Source organism: Microcebus murinus, chromosome 7, assembly GCF_040939455.1.
Source record: "Microcebus murinus isolate Inina chromosome 7, M.murinus_Inina_mat1.0, whole genome shotgun sequence".
In the NCBI taxonomy this organism is placed as follows: domain Eukaryota; kingdom Metazoa; phylum Chordata; class Mammalia; order Primates; family Cheirogaleidae; genus Microcebus; species Microcebus murinus.
Genome location: NC_134110.1, coordinates 102,460,733 through 102,479,330, shown reverse-complemented (window position 1 = coordinate 102,479,330; position 18,598 = coordinate 102,460,733). Strand labels below are relative to the sequence as shown.

General features: G+C 38.7%; 1 protein-coding gene across 2 annotated transcripts in view; it reads right to left on the bottom strand.

The window, feature by feature from the left end:
- The window catches only part of RB1CC1 (RB1 inducible coiled-coil 1), an 82,702-nt gene extending 75,811 nt beyond the window's left edge, over positions 1 to 6,891 (bottom strand). For both annotated transcript variants that reach the window (XM_012790058.3, XM_012790060.3), the window contains exon 1: positions 6,490 to 6,891. The gene's annotated coding sequence lies outside the window, so the exon portion shown is untranslated. The remainder of the gene's footprint in view (positions 1 to 6,489) is intronic.
- Between the last annotated feature and the right edge of the window lie 11,707 nt (positions 6,892 to 18,598).

The following is an 18,598-nucleotide window of genomic DNA, read 5'->3' as shown; positions in this document are numbered from 1 at the left end:
GATACCTTTTACAGAGTAGGTGAGATGGACAGCAATAATGTACTTCATGCTGAAAGAAGTGGGGTTTAAAAAAAAAAAAATAATGTACTTCAGACTTCTTTATGATGCTAGGAGTAAAGCTTTAAAAATAGTGGCAATTATGACTTTAAATCCCAGCATTCAAGAACTTCATAATCAACCCCAGTTTATTTTATAGAAGTATCACCAGCTACTCCCTTATATGAAGCCTATACTCTCACTTTACGTATTACTGCCAGGTAAAATTCCAACCATCTTTTCTTATCTGAATTTTACTCATCCTTAAAAGTCCAAGTATGGTTATATTACCACTTCAGAGAAGTGGTTCCTTATGACAGGTGACCCACAGTATTCTTTTCTCTTCCCCTGAATTTACAGAACTCTTAACTAGTGATATAAGGTAGCAAGAATTATTTTACATGGGGGAGGGGGGACATCTCATGTCATGAAAGAAAATCTGTTCCTCCTAGACCCTTCTGGTCGACAGTCAGGTATAAGTGAGGGGGAGAAGCAAGGTGTATTTTAAAAAATACTGACCCTACTGCATTTAATTTCAGATATATAAGGATAACAACTGAACCCATATCAGGAAGCTGAAGCGGTAGGATCACTTGAGGTCAGGACCAGCCTGAACAAGAGTGAGACCCTGTCTCTACTAAAAATAGAAAAAATTAGCTGGGCAACTAAAAAGAAAAAAATTAGCTGGGCATGGTGGTGTGTGCCTGTACCAGCTACTGGGGAAGCTGAGGCAGGAGGACTGCTTGAGCCCAGAAGTCTGAGGTTACTGTGAGCTAAGCTGACAACAAGATACTCTAGCCTAGGCAAGAGAATGAGACTCTATCTCAAACAAACAAACAAACAAAAACAACTGAACCCATATATAAGGAAAAGAACCAGACAACATCGTGCATATTCACGAAAAACCAGCTATCCAACTTATCAACTGGAGATCAGCTTACAATTTCCTCTGGAGATGTTACCATCACAATGATTAGTTCCGTCATTCCAGTCTTACTGTCAACTATTCTAATATAGTCAAACCTTAGAATTAGCTTCGTTATATGGGAAGGGGAAGGCATGACATCCCAGATGACAATTTCTGACCTCCAAAACTGAAGACATTCATTCACTAATCACCCAATATATTATGGCGGCATCTAACATAAGCCAAACACTATGCTAGGTGCCTGGCCTGGAATACAAGTTACTTTCAAGTAGAACACATGAGATTTGGACAGACCTAATAAAGCAGACTAAAAGTTTCATTAAGAAAAGGCAACTGGGAATCATTTTGCCTGATTCTGAATTTTATAAATTGCAATTCTTAGCAATTCTACCTCATTGAAGGGTTACTGGCTACTTCATCAATTTGAATAATGTCCACTACAAATGGAGTGTTCTAGGTTGCCCAGGACTGAAAACTGGGCATCATTCTCTCCAAATCAGATGTATTCATTCTCATCTGATCCTGCCCTTTCTCTTCCAGAGGAAAAGAAGGAAAGATGAGCAGATCAGGCATCTGCCTCACGTTCCCTGAAAGAAAATCTTCATAAAAGTCCAGGGTCTCCTGAAATGGCACGCCTACAACTAGATAAGCAACTTCATGTAAGACCGCCACCAAAAGAATGGTGACAGCATTTAGGAAGCAAGTGCCCCAAAGACAGCAAATAAGGACATAAAAATAACAGAACAGGAATTTTTTTTTTTTTTTTTGAGACAGAGTCTCACTCTCTTGCCTGGTCTAGAGTGTCATGGCATCAGCCTAGCTCATAGCAACCTCAAACTCCTGGGCTCAAGTGATCCTCCTGCCTCAGCCTCCCAGGTAGCTGTGACTACCTGGCACACGCCAGGGCACAAGCCACTATATCCAGATAATTTTTTCTATTTTTAGTTGTTTTGGCTAATTTCTTTCTATGTACAGTAGAGACAGGGTCTCACTGTTGCTCAGGCTGGTTTCGAACTCCTGATCTCAAGCAATCCTCCTGCCTTGGCCTCCCAGAGTGCTAGAATTGATTACAGGCATGAGCCACTGCACCCAGCCTGGAATACTTTTTTTAAAATAGGAAACCTCATATTTTTAAAATTTCAAAACATTAAGCAGGTACAAATGTTTTCATTACATGGATAGCTTTTATGATGCTTAAATCAGGGCCATTAGTGTGCCCATCACACAAATACTGTTCATTGTACCTGATAGGTAGGTTTTTAACCCTCCCCCTCCTCCCTTCTTGATTTCCAATGGCTTTTACTTCTCTCAGGAATACTTTCAAAGCAAAAATGAAAAATAGTTTGGAGTAGACTTTTTTCCCCTAGGTATACAGGAAGTATATGTATGTGTGTGTGTGTGTGTGTGTGTATACACACACACACACACACACACACACATATATATATACAGGCAATCTGATTTTACAAAAATGAGATATCACCATGCATAACTACTATGTACTCTGCTTGAACTGCATATTATAACATACGAGTCTTTCCATACACATTTTGGTGTCCTACCATTCATCAAAACTATATAAAAATATATGATTTTAGTGAAAATTTTCTAGTTGTGTGTTTTATTTATAATGAATACTAACAAGAAATAAAACCATAATTATCTATATAGCAAATACTGAACTAGCATGGTTGAATAAAACCAAGACCATCTGTAAACATACAGCAATATCAAAAAGCCTACACAAATCTGACATTTACAGTAAAATAATTACCAAAAGCCATGAAAGTATTAACAGTATGATACTGAATTGATATTTCAACAGATATATTGGACAGTTTTTGAGGAATGATTATCATGGAATATAAATGGAAAAAATGATGTGGATAGTCTCAAATAAGTAACAACAACAAAAAAAGAAAATGGATCACAATATTTTCATCTCTTAGCATAATTACAACCCAATAAAACATGAGAATTCAAAATAGCAAAACCATGGGGGGGAACTATTATTCTACAATCCTCACACCACTAGCTAAACAGTTGTGAAAGTAGAAACAAACTAACCAAGTAAAGAAAGGGTGCTTGGAGACAGTCAATTACTGCACTTACAAAAAGTAATTAATCAGAACCTAAACTTTACAGAGGGATAGAAAGAAATGTCATCCTCTCAGGGCCCTGAACGAGGGTAGTTTACAGGAAAATAAAGTTTATTAGGTCTATAATAACACAAGACTCAGAGAAATGTGGTAAATAATTGCTACATCCTTTTATCTACAGGAGTTAGATGGACTCTAACTCTTTAGCCCTCCACAATCTGCTTGTCTCCCCTTATATCTGTTCTGCCACTTCAAAGCAGTCCACATTTGTCATTTACCTTCTTTAAAATTCCCATTCACCGTTTCAAATAAATAAATAAATAAAGTCTCTCTTGTTCACTGTTACACTGCTGAAGCTAATAGAGTGTGCCACAGGGATTCAATTAACATTCTAGTAATAAGTGACTGAATCTGGCTCCAAAAGCTTTCCAGCCTTGCTGAGTTTACTGGAACTCACCTCTATCTCTGCCTTTGTACATATAGGGACAGAGTACACTACAGTTTCCTTACTATGACCTACAACGCCCGAATACCTGTAGAACTCCCCAATTTCCTACTTCCTTCCCACTCACTCCTACCAATCCAGCTCAGTAATCTTTTCATTTTTCATTGTATATGCCATGCTTCTCAGAGCCCTAGCATTTACTGTTTCGTCTGCCAAAAAATGTCATTTTGCACTATAGTCGTGTGTGACTATAGCTCCCTTACTTCTCTTGGATCTTCACTCAAAAGTCAATCATAGGAAGGAGCTATAAAATGGGGACCATCAGTGGTTACAAAAATATAGTTAGTTACATAGAATGAACAATATCTGATAGCATAACAAAGTGACTATAATCAACAATAAATCAGGGTATATTTTAAAATAACTAAAAGAGTGAAACTGGAATGTTCTTAACAAAGAAATGATAAATGCCTGAGGTGATGGATACCTCAATTACCCTGATTCGATTAATTCATATTAGATGAATGTATCAAAACATCATATGTACCCTATGAAGATATACAACTATTATGTACCCATAACAATTAAAAAGGAAAAAAAAGTTAATCAGTGGTGTTCCTTGGCCACCATATCTGAAGTTTCAACCTCCAACCATGACAGTCCATATCCTCCCTTATCTGCTTTATTTTTTTCCTTAGAAATTATCACTTTCTTACTCCATTTTTTTTTAATGAAGATAGAGATTTTTGTTTGCTTTGTTCACTGCTGAATCCCCAGTACTTCTAGAGTAGTGCCTGGAACACATTAGGATCACAATAAATACCTGTCAAAATTCTGTGAGGTGGCTAGCACATTTTTAAAGAGAGGTGAAGTGTTTTATCTGTGTCTTCTCCTGCTTTTACTTCTCCCTAAAATATTCCCCTACACCCTATGAAACCTCAAATCTTTTCAAACCAATTTGCAACAATACCCCATATTATAATTGTTTTTATGGAGACCACCAACATTGTTTCCTAAGAACAATTTCTTAAGCAATCTTATATTCCTTGTAGTAACTGGTTCAATGATCCCACTGTGGCAAATATATATATAAAAAAGGATAGTGAATGTGCGTGGAAAGGGATTGCTACATTTTCACTTGAGCTTCCCAGGCCAGTATTATTGAAAAGAAATGTGTAATTGGTCTTAGAAAATACCATTACCTGAATGAGAACATTTTCCTAGCCATTCTTTTTTAAAAAAATTCATAAATCATACACATCTGCAAAGTAAAGCATATAGATGCTCAAATATTTGCTGAATGTATGAATACAAATTTAAGGATAATCTCAAAATCAGAGGCCACATAAAAGGCTTACATTATTGAAATCTAGGTTCAAAATTGTGTCCTCTGCCCTTTTGAACTTTATGAATTTGAACTGCTAAAAGTCAATCTGCCATGCATTCTGACCTTGTGTTTGTTGGCAAGGGCCACAAAACTCTCTCTCAGGGACAAGAGAACGGCTTCTTTTGCCTTCCCTGTCATGTAATAACAAACATATAAAGAATTAGGCCCATAAATAACAATTTGATTAACATAAAGATTCAAAATAAATAAATACCTGTAAAATGTGGCCTGAGTCCAAACCCATTCCCATTAACAGAGCTATATCAACGTAAACATTATCTGCCTAAAGCATCCCTGACAGAAAACTCTATCTAGGTTTTGACAAAACCGTGAACACTAAAATAAAAACCTGACAGGCACGTTACTGAGAAAATATTCAGGCTATATTTTGTTACAAGATTAAATACGAAAAACAAAAATATTTTCCCACCCCTAGTAATGATCCGCTTACAGATCCAATAATCAAAAAAATAAATCAGCCACTTCCCTCATCTGGTCAGAAGTGAAAGGATATTCTCTTTGTCGTCTATTGAACTATAATAATAATGTTCTTGGTTAAACACACGTTTAAGTCTATTTAATTAGAAGTCTCCTTAACCGACAACTTTCCAAACCTTCAGATATATGGTAAAAGCTCCATCAACACACAAAAACTTAAACAATAAAATGGTTAGCAAATAGGCACACTTGGAGTGTTTATTAGCAGACTTGAGAACATTCCCATCTAGCTGAATGTCTAGTAGTAACGTCACTCTTTATCAACAGTGAGCACATTAGTCTTCTTTGGCAGCCAGGTATATACCACTTCATGGTATGACCACACTTTTAAGAGTCATGATGGGAAAGACTAGATTATGAAACCATAAACAATAAACACAGCCCATCCACCTGGCAGTGGAATAAAGTATAGAGGTATTCCACTCAGAAGCTGCCATTTCTGCTTGCTGTTAATGTATTTTTGTTTCTACCAAGTAAGTTGTGAAATCCGCGTGCACAACCCATCCCAAATCAGTGGGGCGGGCGGAGGCTGAGTCATTCCTAGGAGTAACTTTACACCGATCCTAGCACTCTAGGGTCGGGACAAAGACATCATCTCCCCGTTCCTCCCACTCTGCGTTTCGTTCGGCCTCGGCCCAACTCCACTCTCCGGTTTCTCGAGTCCACAGGGGTTGAGCGCTGACAGCGGTGACCACGACTAAGGCTGCGTCCGGGTGGGTTCGAGCGTCTCTCACCCTGAGCCACTCCCGTAACTGGGCGGGGAGCTGCCCCGAGGAGCGCACAGGGAGGGACCCAGGGTCGCGGCCAAGGAAGCCGCAGGCAGCCCCTCGCCAAGGGAGCCCGACCCACACCTCCCGCAGCCCGGTGGGGCATCAACTCGAACCGCTTTTGTTTCCAGGGCTGTAGTGCCGGGAAGGCAGCCACTGGGCAACACCTGCCGGAGCCGAACGAACCCGAGCCCGCAGGCGCACACACCTGCGCGCGGGCCGGGACTGGGCCGGCCGAGACGCCGCGCCCCCGGCCCACTGTGCAGGGCCGGCCGCGCGACCGCTGCGCCCAGATGGGGGAAGGGGATCGGTGCGGCGGCAGCACTTACCCGGCAGCGTCTCCTCCTTCGCCGGCGGCAGCAGAGGAGCCGGCGACCCCCGGCACCATCTTCCGCCGCCGCCTAGTCGTCGGCGGCGGCTACCAACTGCCCATTCGGCACCGCCAACCGACACAACCGCCGGCGTCCCAGACGCCTGCCCGCCCGCCCGCCCGCCCGCGAACTCCAGGCGGGAGGGAGAGGTCGGGGCGGAGAGGGGTGCAGTCAGGCCCCTCGGCTCTGGGTCTGGGGCCGGTGGACAGGGGGCCGCGGCCGGTCAGAGCCGAGGGGCCCAGGCGACTTGGGGACCCCGAGGCAGCGCCGAGAGCTCGGCTGGGCCACGGACACTGCCGCGGCTGGGTTTGTTATTGTCGACTCCGTCTCTTCCTCCGCGGAGCATGCCGGGAAACGACCGGCCGGGGGGAGGGGCGCCCTAAACGGCGCAGAGAGGCGTCCGCGCAGGTCCGGAAGTCGGTGGGCTGCTGGGAAGGGGGCGGCTCCGCCTCCGGACGCTCTCGGCCGGTCGGGCGAGTTGGCTGTCCTGCCCTGACCCTGGGAGGTTTTGCTGGACTGCCTGTTGTGGTGCTAGCCGCCGTCCCGGCGCAGTCTTTGCCAAGGTGAGCCTGACCTTCCTTGCTACAACGAGTAGGTCTGGGCGAAGGCTAAATTTCGGATCAGCCCCACATGAAAGAGCTCGTCCTCCTCAGCCCGTCGCGGAGGAGCGGGGCCAACAGAGAGTCTGGTTTCCTCGCCGCCTGTCCCAGTGGCAGCCCACGGACCAGGCCATGGTCTGTGACAGAATAACTACCGAAGGACTGTGCCCGGTCCAGGCAGTCCTGCCACAACCGCCGCACATACCCTGACCGCCGGGACTGCAGGTAGCTGGCAAGTAACTCTGTAGTAATTCTGCAAGGGCGAGGCGGCACAATTTTTCTCAAACTAGGTAGCATCCAAGAAAGAAGAGAGCTAGGGCTAAACAGATTGGAATGAAATGTAAATGCAACGACCACGTTTTCAGCTTTATAAATATTGAATTCTCTAGTGGGCCTAGTGGGTTAGCGGTTAACATGAGCACTCTAATGGATGGTAGGCAACGTCAGGGGAATCTTGCGTTTCTGAACATCAGTCACAGGCAATAACTTTAAGTCTCAAGGCTTGAGTATTAAAATCTAATGAATAGATGATACATGTATCATAATTGCATACTACTTTTCAAATTCCTGTTATATGCAGAAATGTCTGGGTAAAAGCTTGTAAGTGCTACCTCTAAGTCATCCAGGACTTTTGAGTTACGTTTGCAAAAATGAGCGGCACAAGAGGACACCAAACTTGTCAGTGTTTACAGCTGTTCATTTGTTAGCTGAAGACTGATAAACACTGACTGGTAAGCAGGAGCAATTTTAAGTTTCCAGCTACCCTTCCTCCCTTAATAAATAAAAATAAGAACAAAAATGTCCTGCAACATCACTTTTCTACCAAGCTTCCTTATAGGAAGTCCTCAGTCCACAGTCTACTGTACTTTTCTCATTGAAACTGCAAACAGATTAACAAGGTCCTCCAAATTATTATGTTAAATGGATGATGCTGAGACTTTATTTGAACTTTCTAAAGCATTTGCTACGTTAAAGTTTCTCAGTCTTTAAATCTCCCCCTTCTCTTTTGTGTTGTCTCCCTTCTGGCACTCCTAAATCTCTGTCCATTCTTTGGTCTTCTTTCAAATTTTCAAATAATTTTAGAAGTGTGGAGGGATTATACAGGATCTGTGGATAAAACACCATTAAGTACTTCAAATCAGTTCAAAAATTTTAAATCCTATTTTTTCTTCAGTTCTCAACTTCAATGTCACTTTCTCAGGAGTCCTTTCCTGACATGAGTGTAATTTGCCAGTATTCTCACACTGTATCTTTCAGTATGTATGTAACCTGCTGACTGTAAGCTCCCTTTTAAAAGATGAACTGTTTCTCCAGTACTTATGTGCACTTAATATACACTTGACGGTGTCCCACAACTTGTTCAGGCCCTCAATTTATCCCTGGACTAACCTACTAGTCTCCATTATTTACTCCATCCAAGACCAGTCTCATTATGTCTCTCCGCTAACAGCCTTCATTGATTTTGTTTTGTATACCAGATGCAGTTTAAACTTCGTAACATGCATTAAAATCTGTTAATGATTAGGTACCAACCCATTTCTCCAGATCTCCTAGTACTCTTCCTTTTTATATATGTCCTATATGAGTTTCCTCATCCAGGACTGTTCTTCCCCATTTGTTCACCTTTCAAAAGTCATTCTTTAAAACACACCTTGGGCATCAGTAGCTTCAACTTCTAGATAGTCTGGTGACCGTTCACCCTTCTACTAGTTCTGCTCTATCTCACACAACTATAAATTTTTGTCTCCTTTCTAAGTCTATGAAACTCTTAAGGATTAGGAACTATATGCATTATTAATTTTTAAATTCTGAGAACTTTATGGAGAGTTGGATACAGTCAGTAAGCAAATATTTATTGAATATAATAAGTTCTGCAAATATTTATTTATTTATTATTTTTTTTTTTTTATATTTTTTTTTTGAGACAGAGTCTCACTTTGTTGTCCAGGCTAGAGTGAGTGCCGTGGCGTCAGCCTAGCTCACAGCAACCTCAAACTCCTGGGCTTGAGTGATCCTTCTGCCTCAGCCTCCCGAGTAGCTGGGACTACAGGCATGCGCCACCATGCCCGGCTAATTTTTTATATATATATCAGTTGGCCAATTAATTTCTTTCTATTTATAGTAGAGACGGGGTCTCGCTCTTGCTCAGGCTGGTTTTGAACTCCTGACCTTGAGCAATCCGCCCGCCTCGGCCTCCCAAGAGCTAGGATTACAGGCGTGAGCCACAGCGCCCGGCCTGCAAATATTTATATTGAAGGCAAACTAGATAAATAGCTGTGGAAAATTCCTGCCCTCAAATATGTCAAAGGCTAGTACAGAGGGCCATTCAAAATAATTGCAGTGGCACAATTATATGACATTAATCCTTTACCAAAATACGTTCTGGATATTGGGAAGATTATGGTATACATCTTAGTTTTGTCAATTCTGCCTCACTTGGGAGTTCATTCAGCACATGCATTAGATATTTCTCAAACAACTTAGGGTCATTACCATAATTTTTTTTAGGTGATGTTCAAACACCCAGAAACCTTGATTCTCATAATACGGCTTTAAGATCATAACTAATATGCTGTATATAATGATGTCATGCACTGTTTGGAGGCTGCTGCACTATGATTATTAAGTTAATGTTTTCAGTACTATTTACAGACTTTAAAGCTGCCACACTCAGTTGGTCTGTTGGTTCTCACACATATTATTATTGATGATGATAGTTAACGTATGAATGACTATCTTCAAAGCTAGTGGTGAGCTTGATGAGTTCATGAGCAACACTGTTTTTAAGGCTGCAACAATACATTCAGGAAAGTTTTAAACCAGTAGATTGAGACAAAACACTTGTAGTCATTTTTCAGATGGAAATAGGTGACATCTCTTTAGCATCACATTTTATTAGGTTTTTCTCTTTTATTATTTTGAAAAACTACTTAGCAAAATATCCAAAAGTAGACTGACACTATTCTGGAATATCTTAAAGCAGAAATTAGTCATATAGATACAGATGAAGAAGAATTGACTCAAACATCAAGTAGTAGATGGACTTCAGGTGGTGGATTTCTAACTTCTTGGATTAAGAAATACAATTTAACATTGTGCCTGGGGTATACACATATAGGAAAAAAATACTTGCTGCCTGTGATGCATTCTGATATTTTCTATATTTTTCTCCATGCTAGCCTTCACCCACCGAATTGATTTTACCATCATTTAATGGTTTGAAAGACATTAGATTCAATGATGTAGGCCCCAGACACTGAGATTCTTTGATTCTGATTTTTCTACTAGTGCCTTCCTATTTTGATTACATAACTCAGTAGTGAACTTTGTGATTGTGTTTATTTTTAAAAATAACTGAAGCTCATGAAATACTTGTGTGTGTCTCTTAGATGCTAGATGTAGGTTTTACATTTATCAACCTATTTAGTTGTCTCAATAGCCCTATCCAATTTCTATACATTTTCTCCAATTTTACAGATGGGAAATGAGGCAGGGAGAGGTTGTTATTAATTCAATGTACTTCCTTCTGGTTAGTGTTCTTCAACTAGTTAACTATCAGGGCCAAGATTTGAACCCAGGTAATCCAGTTCTACAGGCTTTATCTTTAAACAGCTCCATTATGCTGCCCCTTTTTTTGCTATCAATCCTACTGGGAATGGGAAGTGAAAACTTAAATGTCTAGCAGTAGACATCAGAGTTTCTCAATCTCGGGGCTACTGTCATATGCATATGACAGTAATTCTTTGTTGTAAGGATTTTAGGATGTTTAACAATATCCCTGGCTGCTTCTATCCTCTAGATGCAAGTGGCACCCCAATTATGACAACCAAAAATGTCTCTGGACATATTGTAATGTTCCCAGAGAGACAGAATCAGCCCCTTGTCCAGAATAGGGCTAAAGTCTGGTACACAGCTATATAATGAAATATTATGCAACTATTAAAATTATATTTTTAAAAAAATTTAAAGACAGAGAAATATCCTGAATTAAAGAGCTATTTTTCTGTATTTTAACATCTCTGAAATCATTGTACATTTAACAGTGGATGGGAGTCCTACAGTCTTATCGACCAATTGGCATTCATTTTCTGTGTATGCATAATATCAGTAACACCAGCATGGGGGGAAAATCCTAAAGATAATGGTGAACGATTCCTTTAAACCCAAGGTGCCAAGTTTGTGGAGCAAGGTGGGAGAAGTGATGAATCAGACATATTGTACAACATTCCCAAAGACAGCTTAGGGACCCAGCACCTTGGTTTTAGTTCCTTTATGGCTTCTTTAAAGAAATGCTTATTGCCAGTGCTTTCAGTGGTGCAAAGGATATACTGTATGGAAAAACCCAGACAACTTCTGAGTCAAAAGTCACTCAGAAGAGTTATATTTTTTAAATAATGAAATTTTAGAAATACATTTGCCAGTGTATTTTGTTCAAATTTTCCTTTAAGTGTATTATATAAGGGCAATATGATAAAAAATGTCTAATAATGAAGTCTAAGAAAGCTTTTAAAATAAGTACAAAATAAAATTCTAAGTGATTTTTTCCTTTCTGTGTGTTTTTCTGTGTTACAAACTACATATCTTGAAAAATGTATCCTTAGTCTTTTGTAACTTAAAATGATTCTGTTTATCATATAAAATGAAAGATTTTTTTTCCAGTTTGCCGAAGTCCCTTTGTTTTAGTAAGGTCATTTGGTTTTTTGCTTATTTCGTCAAATGATTCCTTTATTTCAATCAACCCTACCTGCTGTCTGTGCATGCAAAACAGTTCCCAATAATCATTCCTTTTCAGTATGATTTATTAAAAGGAGCACTGAACTGAATGTCTGGAAATCTGGATTTCAATGCTACCTCAGCATTCTGTTATGTTTCTCTAGTACTCTGCTGTATTCTCCCTACTCTCCATCAAATTGTCTGCACTATTCTTAAATCTCTAATCCCCACCCCTTCCCAATTCTTCTCTCCTTGGTAAATAATTTCACCTCCTACATCATTGAGGAAATAGAAGCCATGAGAAAAGAACTTCCTCACTCTTCTGCTGTGAAATCTGCTAGGCTATTTGTATCCACACTTTCCCCACCAGTCACTATTCTGTCCATTCTATTTAAGGTAGTCGTGGGCTTTTGACTCCATCCCATTTTACCATCTCATTCTGTCATTCTGTGGAGCCACTTGGTAAGTGCAAAATTTAGTTCATGTGAAATATTTTACAGAATTTAAATGTCTTTAAAAATGAAATTTGTCCTGTTTCATTGCTTATTCATTTAAAATTAAAAATAAATCAAGAAATAAAACATTCTATAATCAGTTTGATTAGTGAATACTTAAGATATCTTTTGCAGATGTTTATTTTATCGAAATTCACTTATTGCTGGAAATTATTCATGTAAAATGACTTGTTAACAAAGGGTCAAAGTTAAAACTCATAGACATAAAAACTATTGAATAGTTCAGCTTTTTTATCTTTTAGCTTTTAAATTTCACTGCCTTGTTTATATGAAGTTTCAATAAAAAAATTTTTACTGTCTTTTTTCCTTGTCTGACCATTATTATTTTGTTGCTATTATAACTATAGAGGAATGGGAGTGTTAAAAAATTATCCACTTTGAGTGTCATGTACACTAAGTACACCAAGAGCTCAGGACTCTTCATTTTTTCATAAGCTCTACGAGGAATTCTAATGTCAGTCATGGCCTTGAGAAACAGAAGACTAAATTTCTAAAGATGCTCGCAATCCTAAGTCTTCCTTCTATCAATAAATGTCACTGCCTCAGATAAATCTTAATCTACTCCCAGAGCTTTCTCTGTCTTTGTAATTTGAACTCATTTCTCATTCTCAAGCGTGTCTTAATTTTTAAAAATATGTGTATGTATTTTATACACAAATAGATCATAAAGTTGTTGCATTTTAGGAGTTGGAAAATCTGGGATCTCATATGGATTTAGACAGTCACTTAACATCTAGAAATTCAAGTTCCTTGTTTAAAATGATGTTGATAATACCTACTTTGGCTACCTCACATAGCTTTGTAGGTTAGTATGAAAAATTACTTGTACAATACACTGTAGCTCTGGCATTTTTCTGGTCCCCAAACAAATTATACAATGGTTACTCAACACTGTTTTTGATAAATGCAACTCCAGTGGTTTTTAAATTTATAGTGTTATGTATGTATTTTAGTACAAACAGCTACTTACATTTAAAATATTTTTTTAAAGAATTATCTTAAAATATTTAATTTTACATATCTTTCTTACCATTTACATTCTTATGTTACAGGCTTTTTGCTTCCTCCCCTTCTTTCATTCCTTTATACCCCTAGAGTTCTGGAAGCTGATCAAAGAGATGTTTGTATGAAATGCTTATCTTTTTCCCTCCCATATTTAAGGCTTCCAAGAACAATTTTATACTCCTGTTTTAAGATTATCTTTTTGAAAATATCCAACATCACCAAGAAATAAGCTGACAATCACAGGTTTTCTAAAAGGAAGTTCAGCCAGCCTTTGTTAAGAAGTTTTACTATGTATGGTCTTCAACACAGTGGGTAGTACAGATTTAAAAGTGTTAACATCCACATTAAGTGAGTAAAAAAATTATCCTTTTTCTATTTCATGTAACTGCTTCGAAGTGTTAAGTTTTTACTTAAAAACATCTTATTGTATTTCTATGCAATATCAATGAGCAATTAAAATGCAGTTGAGGCCAGGTGTGGTGGCTCATGCCTGTAATCTTAGTACTCTGGGAGTGCTGAGGCGGGAGAATCATTGGAGCTCAGGAGTTGGAGACCAGCCTGAGCAAGAGTGAGACCCTGTCTCTACTAAAAAAATAGAAAGAAATTAGCTGGACAACTAAAAATATGTTAGCTTGGCATGGTGGCAATGCCTGTAGACCCAGCTGCTGGGAGGCTGAGACAGAAGAATTGATTGAGTCCAGGAGTTTGAGGTGAGCTAGGCTGACGCCATGGCACTCTAGCCAGGGCAACAGAGTGAGACTCTGTACACTAAGAACTGTGCAAAATTGTTGAAAGAAATTAAAGATTCCCTTTTTAGGATCAGAAGACTGATCCAAAAAATACTTTCCAAATTGATCTACAGAGTCAAACAAAGCCCTACCAAAATCCCAGGTGGCTTTTTAGCGGACAGGCATGCTCATCCTAAAATTCATATGAGAATAGAAGGGACCCAGTATAGCCAAAATCTTAAAAAAGAACATCTGTGCAATGTTCACATTTCCCAATTTCAAACTTACTACAAATCTACAATAATCACAATAGTGTGGTACTAGCATAAGATTAGACAGATGGGATAGAATTAAGAGTCCAGATATAAACTTAATTTAAGGTCAATTATTTTTCAACAAGGGCACCAAGATATTTTAATGGAGGAAGAATGGTGTTGGGAAAATTGGATATCCACATGCAAAAGAATGAAGTGGCTCTCTTACCTCATACCATATGCAAAAATTAACTCAAACTGGCTCAAAAACATTTATAGCTAAAACTACACAATTAATAGAAGAAAACACAGGAGTAAATCTTTGAGATTTTGGATTACACAATATGACACCAAAAGCACAGTCAACAAACACAAAATTAGATAAATTAGATCTCATCAAAATTAAAAGCTTCTGCTTCAAGGGACACTATCAAGAAAGTGAACAGGCCAGGCATGGTGGCTCACACCTGTAATCTTACCACTCTGAGAGGCCAAGGTAGGTGGATCGTTTGAGCTGAGGAGTTTGAGACCAGCCTGAGCAAGAGCAAGACCCCATCTCTACTAAAAATAGAAAGAAATTAATTGGCCAACTAAAAATATATAGAAAAAGTTAGCTGGGCATGGTGGCACATGCCTGTAGTCCCAGCTACTCGGGAGGCTGAGGCAGAAGAAATGCTTGAGCCCAGGAGTTTAAGGTTGCTGTGAGCTTACGCCACGACACTCTAGCCTGGGCAACAGTGAGACTCTATCTCAAAAACAAACAAACAAACAAAAAACAGTGAACAGACAAAACATAGAATGTGAGAAAATACTTGCAGATCAAAAGTATCCAGTACCTATAAAGAACTCTTACAACTCAACAATAAAAAGACAACCCAATTTTTAAATGACCTAACAATTTGAATAGACATTTCTACAGAGAAATACAGATAGCCAATAAGTACATGAAAAAATGTTCAATTTCATTAGTCATTAGGGAAGTGCAAATCAAAATCACAATGAGATACCACTGCATATCCACTAGGGTGGCTAAAATAAAAGAGACAATAGCAAGTGTTGACAAAGATGGAGAAAATGGGGCCCTAATATATTGTTGGTGGGATCGTAAAATGTTGTAGTCACTTTGGAAAAGAGTTTGGCCATTTCTCAAAAGGTTAAATACAGAATTGCTACATGGCCCAGCATTTCTACTCCTAGAGAAATGAAAACATATGTCACCAAAACACTTATACACAAATATTCATACAGCATTATTTATAACAGCTAAACAATCCAAATGTCCTTCAGTTAATGAAAGAATAACCAAAATGTATATCCAAACAATAAAGTATATGTGATAAAAGAATTTCAGTTTCTGAAACATTAAACAGTTACTAGGTGATCCAGCAATTCCCTCCTAGATACATACCCAAGGAATTAAAAAACAATGTCCACACAAAAATGTGGGCAAAAGTGTTCAGAGAAGCAGTCTTAGTAGCCAAAGTGGAAGCAACCCAAATATCAACTGATGAAAGGATAAACCAAATGTGGTCTATCCATACAGGGGAATATTACCTAGCAATAAAAAGAAGCCAAGTACTGTTACATGCTACAACATGGATGATCCATGCAAAAGCCAGTTACAGAGGCCACATAGGTTATGTTTACTCTTACATAAAATGTCCAGAATAGGCAAATTCACAGACAGAAAATAGATTCGTGGTTGTCAGGGATTGGAAGAAGGAAGGGCAAATAGGATATGACTGCCAATGGGCATGAGGTTTCTTTTGAGGATGATGAAAATGTTCTTAAATTAGATAGTGGTGATGGTTTCACAACCTTATGAATATACTGAAAACCACTGAATTGTACACTTTAAAATGCTGAATTTTTGGTATGCATATTTCAATAAAGCTGTTATTTAAAATTTTTAAATTATGTTTTCAAAAATGAGAAAACCAGGAAATGAACCAAGAGAATAGCCACATCAATCACCTGTTGCTAAGCTCTGGTTCATTTAACACTGAAGTGGCAGTCCTTTAGAAGGAGAAATCTAGTGGAGTAATGAATGACAGCCAAATGGGGTGGGCTGTGGGCGTAGTTACCCCTGGCTGTGGGCAATTAGAAGGTATAATGTCTATATTTTTATCCTTTAACAAACACTAATAGAAACAATATACAACCAGTCTGCTTTTATTATCACCATGTGCCATTAATCCTAAACAATGTCATTGAAAAATTACTCCTCTTCCTCCCCAAGATCTTGTTAGTCCAAGTCAGGGAGTCTCTTATTTATTTATTTAGATGAGGTCTTACTATTCCCGAGCTCAAGTGATCCTCACGCCTCAGCCTTGCAAATAGCTGGGACTACAGATGTAGGCCACCATGCCCAGCCAGAGTTTCTCTTTCTATTGTCACCTTCAGCCAAGCAATTTGTTCTTGTGGGAAGCTAGCTGTCCTGTGCATCTTAGGATATTTAGCTGCATTTCTTGCTTCTATACACAAGGTTTCAATAGCACTCCTTTGCCCCCAACTGTATCAACCAAAACTATCTCCAGACATTGCCAAATGTCCCCTAAGAGGCAAAATTGCCAAGGTTAAGAAGTACTGATTTAAGCTCTAACTAAATAAATGCTGTGTTTTTCTACTGAATTTTAATAACATGTGAAAGCCTCAAATTAGCACATTTTTGTTATTTACCTTTCAATAAACATTGTATTCCATGAGAAAGTTAATTCGACGGAACTCTCGGTCAGCCCCCAACACACAAGGACTAAGCTTTACATGTTCTGGTGTTCAGAGTACCTTCTTAACAGTTCTAAATTGTTCCGGCTTGTTTTGTGCAGCTTATGCCTCCAATGCCTGTGATACTATAAATTTCGGCTGTAAACAACAGATCCAAAATATGCTATAATAGCACCATGATTGTTAAAGTTGTCAAAACAGAAATTGAACGACTTCGATTCTATCATTCTATGTGCAGATCACTCTCTGAACTTTACAGGCTTCTTCCTAAGCATTTCCTCATGTCCCTTCCCCACTTTTTTTCAATAAACACACTAATGTAATTTAAAATATTAACATATCACTTGTTCCCGTTTTTGTCCTATAATATTTAATTTAAATTTTCATTTGATAAAGTTTTAATGGTATAATTATATAAATGAAGACCAATAAAATACTTTTCAATATCTTCATTTCCTTCTGGTCTACATTATTTTTCATTTCATCTCATGAGTATTAAAAATAATTTTTTCCCTTAGAGGGTGAAGGTGCTAAAAATAATCTGTACCAAGTGTCAAATGTGCTAGGCATGCCACTGATTCAGAGAAAGAGAAGATAAAGTACACAAAGATGAAAAAGAATAAAAGGATGAGGCAGGCAGAATGATAGGGGTCCAGGAATTTAAGGTGAGAAACAGAAATGAGAGGGTGAGACCAGAAGGCAAACTTGATGACTTCTGAAATGAGTAGATTAATGAATTGCATTTTTTTATGTTTTGATTTTATTTCTTTGTGTTTTTGGACAGTAGGCTAAGATTTATAAATTATCATCTGTTCTTACCACACATTTGAAAGATAAGTTGCAAATAAATGACCACTCTTAGTTCTTCAACTGCTCTGTAGCTTTAGCTGTGCCTTGGCCTGATCTACATACTCGCAGAGGCCCAAAATTATTCTTAAGGTTGCTACAGAGGATTCGGGGGTTGGCAAAGTAGGGAGCTAACATAATTGAGTATGGATGATGTATTAGGCTAGGCGCTTTACATACCTTCTTTATCACAACAAAGTGCCATTTTACATCAGGAAACTAAAGCTCAAGCTCAATTAATCTCAATTAATTGGGATTTCCCCTTTAAATTCTATTTAAAATTATCAATAGCATGTATAACTTTTTGGCAGATTTTTTTGCTATGTCAGTCCTGAGCTGATTTTTGTACTTTCAAAAACCAAACGATAATAGGACTGCAAATTAGTACATCCCCTGTGGAAAGTAATTTGGAGATACCTAAAAGAGCTAAAAATAGAAATACCATTTGATCCAGCAATCCCACTATTAGGCATCTACCCAAAGGAAAAAAAAGACATTCTATAACAAAGACACCTGCACTAGAATGTTTATAGCAGCACAATTCACAATTGCAAAGATGTGGAAACAAGCCAAGTGCCCATCAATACATGAGTGGATTAATAAAATGTGGTGTATAGAATTCTACTCAGCCACAAAAAACAATGGTGATCTAGCACCTCTTGTATTATCCTGGATAGAGATTG